Source organism: Triticum aestivum, chromosome 6B (genome assembly GCF_018294505.1).
Source record: "Triticum aestivum cultivar Chinese Spring chromosome 6B, IWGSC CS RefSeq v2.1, whole genome shotgun sequence".
NCBI lineage: Eukaryota > Viridiplantae > Streptophyta > Magnoliopsida > Poales > Poaceae > Triticum > Triticum aestivum.
In genome coordinates, this window is record NC_057810.1 from 559,318,650 (window position 1) to 559,330,215 (window position 11,566).

Below are 11,566 nucleotides of genomic sequence, written 5' to 3' on the forward strand. Positions count from 1 at the left end.
TGTTCCTACCATGTTTAAATCTGTAATATAACTTGCCATGTTTACATGGGTGCCATCATATTTTCTGTGCCTTTTTGACTCTTGGTCAGTAAGGGACTTTTGATCTATGCAATTAGTAGATTCATGCCATGCCTTTGTTTGCCATTATAAGTTCCTGTAACATGTTGTTTGATAGCTCTAAACATTGCAACCTGATGTTATTTCCTGATAAGTCTGAAACTGTTATTATTTGCAATCTTACCATGTCATTTTGAGCATGTTCTAGTCTTTTCTGGAGATAGCTCAGTGTTCATGTTTTGTTGTCCTTTACCTGTACTTCATGCTCATGCCTTTTGTTCTTATGTTGGGGTGCTGTAGCTTGTTGTTTTGATGCTTGTAAGATGCCTAGTTGCTGTTATGGACAGATTGTTGCTATAACTTGTATAGTGCATGTGTTGAACCGTTGCTCCGTTTTGAGTGTGCTCTATATGAAACTTGCTTGATTTTGCATGTAGTTTCATATTATCATGTTGCATCCTTGTTTTGAGGTGTTTGCTTGATGTTTGTATGCATTTTGCACCGATGCCATGTTTAACTTGTTTTGCTCATATCTTCTAGGCCGTAGCTCCAAATCTAATGAACTTTATATGTAACTTGACTAGAATTTCGTGTAGATCCTCTTGGTGCTCTACAGCAATGCTGTTTAACAACTTGAACATAAGGTTTGTTCAGATCTGGACCAATTTCGAAATTTGCATATGAGGATTTACCGGAATTGTTATATGTTGTTTCCGGCCTCATTTAAACTTGCCTTGATGTGTTGTTCTTGTTTGCATCATCTCTTGCCATGAGTAGCTTCATGTAGCCTTGTCATGCATCATGCTTGTGTGCATCATGTCTTGTTCATGTGTGGTGTGTTTACTATGTTGTGTGCTTCTTTTCGATAGTTCCTGTTTCGTTGCGATCGTGAGGATTCGTTCGTCTACGCTTGGTTCGTCTTCGTGGCTTCATCTTCTTCATGGACTCGTTCTTATTCCTTGCGGGATTTCAGGCAAGATGACCGCTACCCTGGATCTCACTACTATCATTGCTATGCTAGTTGCTTCGTTCTATCGCTATGCTGCGTTACCTATCATTTGCTCTTCAAGCCTCCCATATTGCCATGAACCTCTAACCTTTGACACCATTCCTAGCAAACCGTTGTTTGGCTATGTTACCGCTTTGCTCAGCCCTCTTATAGCGTTGCTAGTTGCAGGTGAAGTTGAAGATTTCTCCATGGTGGACAATTTTGGTTGGGATATCACAATATCTCTTATATTATTAATGCATCTATATATTTGGTAAAGGGTGGAAGGCTCGGCCTTATGCCTGGTGTTTTGTTCCACTCTTGTCGCCCTAGTTTCCGTCATACCGGTGTTATGTTCCTGGATTTTGCGTTCCTAACGCGGTCGGGTGATTTATGGGACCCCCCTGACAGTTCGCTTTGAATAAAACTTGTCCAGCAAGGCCCAACCTTGGTTTTACCATTTGCCTCACCACCACCTACTTTTCCCTTGGGAGTAATTAACCCAAGGGTCATCTTTATTTTAGCCCCCCCGGGCCAGTGCTTGTCTAAGTGCTGGTTCGAACCGAGTAGACTGCGGGGCCCCCTCGGGGAAACTCGAGGTCTGGTTTTACTCGTAGGATGTCTGATCCGGTGTTGCCCTGAGAACGAGATATGTGCTGCTCCTATCGGGATTGTCGGCGCATCGGGCGGCTTTGCTGGTCTTGTTTTACCATTGTCGAAATGTCTTGTAAACCGGGATTCCGAGACTGATTGGGTCTTCCTGGGAGAAGGTCTATTCCTTCGTTGATCGCGAGAGCTTGTCATGGGCTAAGTTGGGACACCCCTGCAGGGTTTAAACTTTTGAGAGCCATGCCCGCGGTTATGTGGCAGATGGGAATTTGTTAATGTCCGGTTGTAGATAACTTGACACCTGATCCGAATTAAAACGCATCAACCGAGTGTGTAGCCGTGATGGTCTCTTCTCGGCGGAGTCCGGGAAGTGAACACGGTTTCTGTGTTATGTTTGACGTAAGTAGGTGTTCAGGATCACCTCTTGATCATTGCTATTTGACGACCGTTCCTTTGCTTCTCTTCTCGCTCTTATTTGCGTATGTTAGCCACCATATCATGCTTAGTCGCTGCTGCAACCTCACCACTTTACCCCTTCCTTTCCCATTAAGCTTGCTAGTCTTGATACCCATGGTAATGGGATTGCTAAGTCCTCGTGGCTCACAGATTACTACCACAACAGTTGCAGGTACATGTTATGCGATGATCTTGACGCGAGAGTGATGTTTGCTTGTTTTGAGTTCTTCTTCTGCTTCTTCTTCGATCAGGGGATAGGTTCCAGGTCGGCAGCCTGGGCTAGTAGGGTGGATATTGGTTGAGTTTCTGTTTATGTTTCATCCGTAGTCGGATGTTGATCTTGTATAAGATGTGATGTTGTATTCGTGTGGCATTGTATGCCTTTTGTATGTATCCGCAACTATTATGTAATGTTTAATGTAATGATATCCACCTTGCAAAAGCGTTCCAATATGCGGGTCTATCCTTGGTGGGACTTTCGAGTTCCTTTTGGATAGGGTCGCTGTCGGTGTCAAAACCGGCGGATCTCGGGTAGGGGGTCCCGAACTGTGCGTCTAGGCGGATGGTAACAGGAGACAAGGGACACGATGTTTTACCCAGGTTCGGGCCCTCTCGATGGAGGTAAAACCCTACGTCCTGCTTGATTAATATTGATGATATGGGTAGTACAAGAGTGGATCTACCACGAGATCAAGGAGGCTAAACCCTAAAGCTAGCCTATGGTATGACTGTTGTAATGTATGTTGTGTCCTACGGACTAAAGCCCTCCGGTTTATATAGACACCAGAGAAGGCTAGGGTTACATAGAGTCGGTTACAATGGTAGGAGATCTACATATCCGTATCGCCAAGCTTGCCTTCCACGCCAAGGTAAGTCCCATCCGGACACGGGACGGAGTCTTCAATCTTGTATCTTCGTAGTCTTGGAGTCCGGTGGACGATGATAGTCCGTCTGTCCGGACACCCCCTAGTCCAGGACTCCCTCAGTAGCCCCCGAACCAGGCTTCAATGACGATAAGTCCAGCGCGTATATAGTCTTCGACGTTGCAAGGCGGGTTCTCCCTTCAAGTTCCATGTACCTGCCGAACAGTGTACGGCTTCATCATAAATACTGTGTTTCTTGGCTTCTACGCCCAATAATGGCCTTCTTCCACACGTCGCATGAATGCAAAAAGCCAGGGCGTCTTTTATGTTTCACCCCCTAGTCGTGTGAGTCATCCGCCTACAAAAGAGGCAAAAATCCAGATCCAAACCACACCATCTTCCTTCTACGAATACTCATCGGAGCACTTTCGACCTAAAAATCCATTCCACCATGGACCGTCGACGCGGCTCTTCCTCTCACGCTCCCAGCCCACCGCCTGGGGATTGGAGGAGGTGCTCTGTTCCACACAACGAGCTAGAGAAGCTCCAAGCGGGGGGATATCTCCCTCCGGCCTTCATGGTCCCGGTTCGAGCCGGGCTGGCCACCTACCAAGGTGGGAAGCAAGCGGAGGCTACCCCAAGTCCCAACAAAGGGGAGCGGGGTATGCTTTGTCCCCTATCTGATAAGGGGACTCGGATTCCCAATACATCCGTTCCTCCGCGGGCTCCTGGAGTTCTACGTACTCCAGCTCCATCACCTTACGCCCGCCTCTATCCTGCATATCGCGGGCTACGTAGCTCTTTGCGAGCTTTTCCTGGGCATCGAGCCCCATTTTGCACTGTGGAAGAGGTTGTTCTGCCTCGTACCCCGTTCTTACGAGGGATCCATATATCAAGTAGGCGGCGCCGAAATATGGCGCATTCCCGGGACCGGATACCCATCCGGTACTCCTAAGAAGGCGTCCGAAGACTGGCCTTCAGAGTGGTTTTACATAGAAGACGCTCCGCTGCCGGACCCAGTCCGGATTGGCCTCCCGGAGTTTAGTTCTGCTCCTCTGAAGAAACGCCTCAGCTGGCGCCCACGGATCCCCCGATTGGAGGAAGACAAGAGCGTCCATTACTTGATGGGCCGAATAAGATTACTGGCCCATTCTGGGTTGACCATGATTGGAGTCATGGCGACATGCATCATGCGGGGGGTACAGCCATTGCAATACAGAGGCCACCCCATGTGGGATTTCAACGGGGAAGACGATGCCACCCGTCATGGCCGCGAAGGGCCGGATTCGACCGAGGATCTGGTGCAGATCCTGTCCAGCCTATACAAGGGGGAGAAGGAGGACTTCCTTCGGACGAACCCTTTGAATGGGTTTTCCATGAACAACCCTAGAGGCTGGGTAAGCGAACACTTTTAAGGGCTCAACCCATGCTTTCGAAGTTTAGGCTTCTTACATTATGTCTTCAGCGCAGGATCTACGCCGGACTGTGGAGGACATGGTAAGTCCCGCTCCGCAACCCGAGGATCCAGAAAGATCCTTGGATCCGGCCTCCGAAGAGGATCCGGACATCAAGGTGGAGCTGATCGACGGGGTGTTTCACCAGGTCAGCATGGACAATGCTTTGGTCGCCATTACAGCGGACTACCCCGGACTGTATCCGGCTTCCCAGGTGACTGTGACCGAGGTACGGACACCATTATCTCTTCCTTGCCCATTTCTGAACTTCACGAACGATGGTGTTTTACAGGAAGCGCCTTCAAGGCAGGAAGCCGAGCCCGCGGCGGCTGACCAACAAAGGTCAGTCCGGACCAGCAGGCGGAAAAGGAGCGCGGCGCGGACTGAAACGTCGCTGCAAAGGTATAGCTCGTGTTTAAATTTTCGGAGCAACGCGCCTAGGAAGCGTCTGAGTGCTCATGATCTTTGTAGGTGAAAAAGTGCCCGCCGGACTGCGGGCGTAGAGGTTGCCGATCCGACCTATACCAGCCAGGTTCCAGCGCCCGACCTGGAGGGGGAGGCAAGCGCAAGGCGCGGGCCGTATACTCCTCCAACGGAGGATGCCGACAGACTGTCCGCCACCAAGTCTGAGGTGGAGAGCGCCATGAACCACAGGCGCCACCGGACAGTATTTCGTGAAGTGTGCTTCTCCCCTGAGGCATTGGACGCCTTTAACGCAGGGGCTGCGCACCTCTGTGCTGCTCAAGACGGTTTTACCCGAGCCACGGAGCAGTATGTAAAAGACATATGGGTAAGGGAATTTAATGGTTATATATGCCAGTAGCCCCCGAGACTTAAAGTAGTTATGTTAACTGATTTAAGGATCATTTGAAACGCAGGCTCTTACTGAGAAGAATGCCTAGCTGTCTCAGGAGCTGCAAGAATGCAAGGCCCAACTTGAGGCCGCACTTGCTGCCGCAGGAGGAAACTCAGAGACCCCTCCTGGTAACACATTTTTATTAATAAATATAAGTGCTGTGCGGCGTGCGCGCAAGTCTAATAATGACTGTGCAGGTGCCGCCCGACAAGATCCGGACAGGTAAGGATTACTGCACCAGCTGAAGGCCGGCGAGAGTGTGCTGAATAGGGTGCAGCAAGAAAGGAACAAACTCCAGGATGCCAACGCCAAGCTCGGAGAAGAGCTGAAAGGCGCTCGCGCCGGGCTGTCCGGCTCCGTTAAGGAGAATGAGCGGCTTCCTCACGGCATTTATAGTAAGTGCTTGAGCGGACTCCTTTGAAAAGAAGAGTTCGGCGAGGAAGTATATTGACATGATATGTCTTGTAGGTATACTCACAGGTCGCCCTGTAGAGGAGATGGCCATATCAACGGGTGATCAACTTCCCGAGCTGTTGCAACTGCTTGAACGAGTTCGGCAGGCAATGAGCGGCGTCGTCCATGCTTTATGGCCAGCCCTCTCCCTACCCGAGGGCCTTGGGGAGCTTGCGGAGAAGCTTCAGGGAGTGCGGCAGCGCTTCCATTTGTGGAAGATTTCGGCTTGCCGTCAAGGTGCCAGGGAGGCTTGGGCCATGGTGAAGACGCGTTACAAGAAGGCGGATCCCAACCACATGGCCGAAGTTGGACCGATGGGGCCCGATGGGAAGGAGATCCCTGTGAGTTTAGTATACAGCCAGGTAGAGTTGGCTGCTAAGTTTTCCCAACGGGACTGTAAGTTAGATAGCCTGTTAGACGGGATTGAGGAGGAATACAATCAGTAAATTTGATAATGTATTTTAAAATGACATGTGAAATGCCTTCTAGCCGGGTTGTAGATCGTTTGTCTTTGCCGACCTTTTCGCTTCGACCTCGGGACCCTAGAGTCCGGAGTGTGTTCGAATAGCTTCTTGGTTAAGAAACAACCGGGGTATGCATGGAGACCAGGCGTAGGGGTCATTAGTGCTTTATCAGACAAGTGCCCAACTAGTTATGTTATATTACATGGTTAGTAAGAAACATCTTCCAGGGAGAATAGATCCGTTAAGGGTTCCTTTCCCTGGGAGGCATGCCCTAAAGTGCATGTCCGGACTGCAAAAAGAGCAGGAAAACATCTGGGGGCAGATAAATAAATAGGTAGAAAATCATCTTTCAAATCACCGACTGAATATTCCCTTAAGAACGCTAGCTTTCGGCTTCACCCAGTCTGAGGTACACATCCGGCTGACCCGGCAGTAACAATCGCAGAGGTGCTCCCTTTACCTCCTAGCCGAACAATCGGGAACGTAGGGGTAAGCACAGGAGCCAGGCAACCCAGCTTGGCCAAAACTTAAGTCATATCGATGCATATAATGGTGAGTAAAAGGTACATGTGGAAGCTTGACACATGTGTTGGGCATGAAGCCCTTATAATTGAGCTTCTGGAAAAGAAGCCCCCAGGTATAATGAGTGCGGATGGCACATCAAGTGTATGCGAACAATGCGAAGGTAGGCCCTTAGGGGCTTTTTAGTAAAAAGGTTAGGAGAAGAAAGAGAAACAAAAGACAGCCGAAGTGTAAAAATTTGAACGTAGGAAGGGGACGAACTCTTAGTCCGGCGCTAGGCATAGAATCTTCGGAGACGGGCTGCGTTCCATGGGTTCGGCTCGAGTCGGTTATCCGACGCATTTCGTAGACGGTACGCTCCGCCGGTCAGGACTTGATCGATAATGAAGGGCCCCTCCCATTTGGGTTTGAGCTTGTCCTTTTTCTTGTCCGGCAGGCGTAGAACTAGTTCGCCAGCGTTGTAAGTCTTGGCCCGTACTTCTTTGCTTTGATATCTTTGGGCCTGCTGCTGATAAAATGCGGAACGAGCCTTGGCGACGTCGCGCTCTTCCTCCAATGTGTCCAAACTGTCCTGCCGATCCAGCTCGGCCTCTCTTTCTTCGTACATGTGCACTCGAGGTGAGTCATGAATAATGTCGCAGGGCAGGACTGCCTCTGCGCCGTAGACCATAAAAAATGGTGTGAATCCGGTAGTGCGGTTAGGCGTTGTCCGCAGCCCCCAGAGTACGGAGTCGAGCTCCTCGACCCAGTGCGTATCAGATTTAGTAAGTGACCGCACTAGTCTGGGTTTAATGCCGCTCATTATTAGACCATTTGCTCGTTCCACTTGACCGTTGGTTTGAGGGTGATAGACTGAAGCGTAGTCGAGCTTGATGCCCATATTTTTGCACCATGGCTTAACCTCGTCGGCTGTGAAGTTCGTGCCGTTGTCGGTGATGATGCTGTGGGGGACTCCGTAACGGTGTACTACCCCGGATATAAAGTCTATCACTGGTCCAGACTCTGCCGTTTTGACAGGTTTGGCCTCTATCCATTTGGTGAATTTATCCACCATGACCAATAGGTACCTTTGCTTGTGGGTTCCCCCTTTAAGGGGTCCAACCATATCAAGCCCCCAGACCGCGAACGGCCAGGTAATGGGTATAGTTTTGAGGGCGGTGGGCGGCATATGGCTCTGATTAGCAAAGAGCTGACAACCAACGCATCTCTGGACTAAGTCCTGGGCATCTTCCCGGGCCGTCGGCCAATAAAATCCTGTACGAAATGCCTTTCCTACAAGGGCCCGGGCTGCTGCGTGGTGTCTGCCTAGTCCGGCATGAATTTCAGCCAGGAGGTCTCGCCCTTCCTCTTCGGAGATACACCTTTAAAGGACTCCGGTTGTAATTTTCTTATAAAGTTCTCCCTCATGGACCTTGTAGGCTTTTGATCGCCGGACTATGCAGCGGGCTTTGTTTTGGTCTTCGGGGAGTTCCTGCCTAAGCAAGTAGGCTAGGAATGGTACTGTCCACGGGGCGATTACTGCCATTATGTCGTGGGCTGAAGGTGTTATGTCATCGGCTGAATCGCCGGTTGGCGAGGTTTTTTCCGGTTTGTCACTTCCGGGCTCCTCTTCCCATAGTACGGATGGCTTGAAGATCCGTTCCAGGAAGATATTTGGAGGGACAGCATCACGTTTCGCACCGATGCGTGCCAGTACGTCGGCCGCTTGGTTATTATCTCGGGCTATGTGATGGAATTCGAGTCCTTCAAACCGAGCTGACATTTTTAGGACAGCGTTGCGGTATGCTGCCATTTTCGGATCCTTGGCGTCAAAGTCTCCATTTATTTGGGATATTGCAAGGTTTGAATCCCCGCGCACCTCTAGGCGTTGAATGCCCATGGAGACTGCCATCCAGAGACCATGTAACAGGGCCTCATATTCGGCTGCGTTGTTGGAGTCCATGTACATTATTTGAAGTACATACTGGACTGTGTCCCCGGTTGGGGACGTCAATACAACGCCAGCCCCCAGTCCGGCCAACATTTTAGAGCCGTCGAAGTGCATAATCCAATTGGAGTATGCGCCGTACTCTTTAGGGAGTTCGGCCTCGGTCCATTCAGCGACAAAGTCAGCCAAAACTTGTGACTTTATAGCTCGCCGAGGTTTGTAAGTTATATCGAATGGTAAGAGCTCAATGGCCCATTTTGCAATCCTACCCGCTGCGTCACGGTTATTTATGATGTCATTGAGTGGTACTTCGAAGGCCACTGTTATCGAACACTCTTGAAAGTAGCGTCGGAGCTTCCGGGATGCCATGAACACCGCATACGCTATCTTCTGATAGTGTGGGTAACGGGACTTGCAGGGGGTTAACACACTGGAAACATAATACACTGGTTTTTGGAGAGGGAATTTATGCCCTTCTGTCTCTCGTTCGACGACGAGTACCGCGCTTACAACTTGATGCGTTGCTGCGATGTATAACAACATTGGTTCGCCCAGGTTGGGCGCAGCCAGGACCGGATTTGTTGCCAGTATGGCCTTTATTTCTTCGAGTCCGGCAGTGGCAGCATCCGTCCACTTGAAGTGTTCGGTGCGCCTGAGGAGGCGATAGAGAGGCAATGCCTTTTCTCCTAGACGGGAGATAAAGCGGCTTAAAGCTGCCACGCATCCTGTTAATTTTTGTATCTGCTTGAGGTCTTTAGGGATATCCAACTATGACAGAGCTCGGATTTTTGCCGGGTTTGCTTCAATTCCTCTACCGGATACAATGAAGCCCAGCAGCTTTCCGGCTGGTACGCCGAAAATGCGTTTTTCCGGATTCAGCTTGATGTCATATGCTCTGAGGTTGTCGAATGTGAGCCTCAAATCGTCTACTAGAGTTTTGACGTGTTTTGTTTTGACAACTACGTCGTTTACGTATGCTTCGACTGTTTTGCCGATCTGGGTAACCAGACATGTTTGAATCATGCGCTGATATGTTGCGCCGGCATTTTTTAGTCCGAAGGGCATCGTGTTGAAGCAGAATGGTCCGTATGGAGTGATGAATGCCATTGCGGCTTGGTCTGCTTCCGCCATCTTGATTTGATGGTAGCCAGAGTATGCGTCGAGGAAGCACAATGAATCGTGTCCTGCGGTAGCATCGATAATTTGATCGATGCGGGGGAGGGGGAAGGGATCCTTTGGGCAAGCCTTATTAAGGTCTTTCAAATCGATGCATAGGCGCCAGGATTTGTCCTTCTTTGGTACCATTACCAGATTTGCTAGCCAATCCGGATGTTTGATATCTCTGATGAATCCGGCTTCCAATAGTTTGGCTAGCTCTTATCCCATTGCCTGTCTTTTGGGTTCAAAAAATCGCCGAAGAGCCTGTTTGACTGGCTTAAATCCTTTTAGGATGTTTAGGCTGTGTTCTGCCAACCTGCGTGGGATTCCAGGCATATCCAAAGGATGCCAGGCGAAAATGTCCCAATTTTCCCGAAGGAATTCGCGCAGTGCGGCGTCTACTTCGGGGTTCAATTGTGCCCCAATGGAGGCCGTCTTTGTTGGGTCCGTTGGATGGACCTGGAATTTGATTATTTCATTTGCTGGTTTGAAGGAGGTGGACTTGGATCTTTTATCGAGTATCACATCGCCCCTGTTCACCGTAGAGCGCAGCGCGGTGAGTTCTTCTGCCGCTAGGGCTTCGGATAGTGCCTCCAGGGCTAGTGCGGCTGTCTTGTTTTCGGCGCGGAGCGCTATGTCCGGATCACTAGCGAGAGTGATTATTCCGCCGGGCCCAGGCATTTTGAGCTTCATATACCCGTAATGGGGTACGGCTTGAAAAATTGTGAATGCCTCTTGTCCTAATATAGCGTGATATCCGCTGTTGAACGGGGCCACCTGGAACATGACTTCTTCGGATCTGTAATTGTCCGGCGAGCCGAACACCACATCAAGTGTGATTTTTCCGGTGCAGCGCGCTTCCCGGCTAGGGATTATTCCTCTGAAGGTTGTGCTGCTTCGCTCAATACGGCTCCAGTCGATTTCCCTTTTTTGAAGAGTTTCCTTGTAGATGAGGTTTAGTCCGCTGCCGCCATCCATGAGGACCTTTGTAAGTCGAAAGCTGTCCACTATGGGACTAAGCACCAGTGCGGCTGGTGCTCGGGCTGTTCGGGATTTAGGTTCATCGCTGGCGTTGAAGGTGATGGCTGTGTCGCTCCATGGATTTGGTGTTGCTACTTGGTAGACTTCGGCGAGGCCGCGGATTGTTCGTTTTCGCATATTATTTGATGCGAAGGTCTCGAAGACTGTTGATACCGTACCGGTATTGTTGGAATGGTTTTCCGGGGCTAGAAGCTCCTTGCCACTTTTGGCCACCTGCCGTAGTATCCAACATGCTCGAAGGCTATGTGTTGGGACGGCTCCCTCTGTACTATGAAGCTTACAGGGTCCATTGAGCCATCCCTCCAGTACGGTTCCGTGCCCTTTATGGGGTTTGTGCTTTTTGGTTTTTGTATCTGGGGCCTGAGTGTGATGCACCCTTTTGTTGCAGACTGGGGTTGTATTCGGGGCTGGATTGTCCCAAAACTGGTTTTCAGTTTTCCGGAAACTCTCCATCGCACAGTACTTTCGTACTATGGACGCCAGATCGGTGAAGCGTATTGCGTTCTCCTCTCGGCAGTCCTTTATCCTGTCCATAACCAGGAGGAATTTGGCCCAGTAGTGCGTCACTGTTTCAGCGGGCTCTTGCCGTATTAGAGATAGATCGCATATGTCTGGGTGGGTGGGTGGAATAAAATCCGGATCTCTACCCATCTTGAGGCTTAAAGGCTGAGGAGTTTCCGAATTCGGAAGCTTGGATTGCTGGACATGATCCAGCGGG